The sequence below is a fragment of the Schistocerca cancellata genome, chromosome 3 (genome assembly GCF_023864275.1).
Source record: "Schistocerca cancellata isolate TAMUIC-IGC-003103 chromosome 3, iqSchCanc2.1, whole genome shotgun sequence".
Classification (NCBI taxonomy): domain Eukaryota; kingdom Metazoa; phylum Arthropoda; class Insecta; order Orthoptera; family Acrididae; genus Schistocerca; species Schistocerca cancellata.
This window is the reverse complement of record NC_064628.1, coordinates 813,464,180-813,467,720: the sequence shown is the minus strand read 5'-3', so window position 1 is coordinate 813,467,720 and position 3,541 is coordinate 813,464,180. Positions and strand designations below refer to the sequence as shown.

The window sequence follows — 3,541 nt, the reverse complement described above, 5'->3', positions numbered from 1 at the left end:
ACGGCATTTGCGATGAAAACACTGCCAAGCAGGCTTCCCGAACCAGGCTACATAGTTGTATACGTTGGGTAGGCCTGCGCTTCGGAAGTAAAGCTTTATTTCCCCTTGAACCGGCTTACGACCTAGATGTTTGTGTATCCTCCCAGACTAACGTTAACTGAAACAGAGAAATCAACTGCCAATTCTTCAAAACTAAAGAGGTCTTATGCGCAGCAAAAAGCAACTACTGTATTAAATATTAAACATTAGGAGGAAGATTTGACCTATATTTTCCTACACGTGGTCGTGTGCTTCTTAGAGGTAAAATACATGCTGTCTGACGACTGTCTCTACCTAAAAACTAAAACTAAACTCCTCCCGAACAGGCCATGAAGGCCCAACGGTTCCGACCGCTCTTCGTGTTATCCTCAGTCCATAGGTGCACTGGATTTGGATATGGAGGGGCATGTGGTCAGCACACCGCTCTCCCGGCCGTATGTCAGTTCCCGAGACCACAGCCGCTACTTCTGAATCAAGTAGCTCCTGAAGTTTGCCTCACAAGGGCTGAGTGCAACCCGCTTGCCAACAGCGCTGGGCAGACTGGATGGCCACCCATCCAAGTACTATCCGAGCCCGACAGCGCTTAATTTCGGTGATCTGATGGGAACCGGTGTTACCACTGCGACAAGGCCGTTGGCGTCTCTACCTACACTGCCTTAAATTGTATAAACACTGTTGCAAATTATATCATATGTAAGACATTCGTTTAACTGAACATTTTATTAAAAATACTTTGGTGATCACCTGTACACTGCAAAATAAATATTATTGTTAACGAAACTTCGTTTCATGTTGAACGTTAATTGGTTTGTGTATCACTCTCCATGTCTCATACCTCCTGATTTAGCCTTTTCTAGTAATAAATTTATTTTATTTTATTAGTTTTGTTTATTAATAGAAACTGTTATGTAGCCATGCTATTCCTATTTTGTGATAAAGGTTTTCCTGTCTACTTCATTGTTATGTATGTACTGTTTAATTTTTAATTTTTCTTTGCATTATCACCATACCGTCAAAGATGTTTCTTACTGTATGTTTCTACTTCAGTCTAGACGTGTTACTTCTCTTCCAGTGTTGTTTGCAAACATTGTAACTTCTTTGGTGATAATACTCAGTAAATATCTGAAGATGGCCTTGTAAGGCGGAAACCGGTTAACAATAAAAGTAATATTGTACATCAAAAGCAAACTGGTGCGTTTCATTTATTATAATGTTATTATACAAGGAACCGACGGAAGATTCTGTTAACTTGAACGTAAGTGCCTAATGACAGCGTAACCAAATACGTGCAATACACGCTGCCGACTTATTTGACATTACAATGCAGTTTCGTATACACGTAAATGAAATAAACAATTGACTGTAAATTACATTACATAAATTCTGTCTTCCAAAAAAAATAGCTTTATCCTTTATTTAGGAGCTGGCCGGTGTGGCCCTGCGGTTCTAGGCGCTTCAGTCTGGAACCGCGTGACCGCTACAGTCGCAGGTTCGAATCCTGCCTCGGGCATGGATGTGTGTGGTGTCCTTAGGTTAGTTAGGTTAAGTAGTTCTAAGTTCTAGGGGACTGATGACCACAGACGTTCAGTCCCATAGTGCTCAGAGCCATTTGAATCTTTATTTAGGCATGTGTTGAAACTGTTGACCAATGATTGAAACTCGCATTTGCAATCTCCGTTCGAAAGAACGATCAACAAAAGGAATTGCAACGGATGATATGATAGAACATGCACTAGCGATCTGAAGACACATATTGTCTGGAGTAGTTGGGGGTGCGTTACACACTGCAACTTTGAGTGCTCCCCAAAGAGAGAAATCAAGAGGAGTCAAATCAGGGGACCTCGCAGACCATTTGACAACAGAAGTTCGTCGTGTACAACGTTCACGAAAGTTCTCATTCAGTTCTGCGTGGCAACACGGGATGAGTGAGCAGCCAAAATATCCAGTGGTACCTCTTCTAGGAGAACCGGCAGAACGTTCGTCAGAGAGTGCGTGCACGAACGTCCATTGAGAACGCCTGATATGAAGTAAGGTCCCAATATGTAATTTCCTACGATGCCGCGCAGTACGTTTTTGCGCTCCATGGCCGTTGATGTTGCACCTGACGAAGCCAGTGTGGATTTTCGGCTGCGTAGTAGTGCATGTTACGCAAATTTACATTGGCGTAGTTATTAAACGTTGTTTCATCGGTAACGAGCACGTCTTGGAAAAACGTAGGGTCATCTCTCAGTTGCAGAAGGGCCAACCGACAAAATTCTGTACGACATTCGAATTCACGGTCGTCAGTGTCTGATGTAGTGACATACGACAGGGATGGAGATTCTGTCGATGCAGGATGCGAATGACACTCGTCTGGCTGATTCGACATTCCCTGGCAATATCTCTCGTCCCACTGTGTGGATTCATTAGCGTCGTACTCAGAAGAGCTTCTTAGTGTTCTCTGTCAGATGCAGTCTTCTTTCATGTCCTCTTTTTGACGTTCAAGCAGCCTGTACGCTCTAGTGTCTTAGTAATTCGTGCAGTTGCCGAGCTCGTCGGACATTGCCGATCCGGATGGGTAGCCTTTTCCATTGCACTGCTTCTACGGCAAGTCTTTTGAATTCACCATATTAATGAAATATAGTCAAATCCTACTCATTGGTGTACATGTCTGCACGCACCGAATATTGAAGCAGAAATGAGCAACTAGATGTGCAGACAAGTAAACAGGCAAATGTGCTGACACTGACACAGCATAGCACGAGAGCTCTGCTTGGCGGTGTTTGCAGTGATAATGCCGATTGTGGCCACTCTCTTCTCCAGTTCTAGAACATTTCTCCAGTCTATTATGACACGTTTCAATTTCAAGACTAACAGACGCTGCGTTAGAATTATTATTGTTGTGGACTGACAAGGCAGCCAGTCCACAGTGACGGGTAACCAAAATGCACGCTTTACTCACGCCGGCTGGCGTGAGGTCTGAAACAGGATACGTGACGAATGCTATAAAGAAAAGTACGTAGATGCGTTAATACTTAACTTTATTCCATCATTGTGGTACATCGCTCTTGGTTATACAAGTGAGACTCTCTCCAGAAATGGTTAATGGCGCCTTGCTAGGTCGTAGCCATGGACTTAGCTGAAGGCTATTCTAACTGTCTCTCGGCAAATGAGAGAAAGGCTTCGTCAGTGTAGTCGCTAGCAAAGTCGTCGTACAACTGGGCGAGTGCTAGTACGTCTCTCTAGACCTGCCGTGTGGTGGCGCTCGGTCTGCGATCACTGACAGTGGCGACACGCGGGTCCGACTTGTACTAATGGACCGCGGCCGATTTGAAGCTACCACCTAGCAAGTATGGTGTCTGGCGGTGACACCACAATTATCTTCTCAAGAGTTACGGTATGCAATTATAAAAAGTATACCGTTTAATTTTTATTTAAAACACTTGCTGCAGTATCTCCATTGATACCAGCGCTAAAAACATCAATCAAACAAAATATGCTCTAACATCTGCCGGAAACCGCG

The 3,541-nt window shown here is 43.9% G+C and overlaps 1 pseudogene; it reads right to left on the bottom strand.

Annotated features, from left to right (window-relative positions):
* Positions 1 to 559: 559 nt before the first annotated feature.
* On the bottom strand, positions 560 to 677 carry LOC126177601 (5S ribosomal RNA; annotated as a pseudogene).
* Between the last annotated feature and the right edge of the window lie 2,864 nt (positions 678 to 3,541).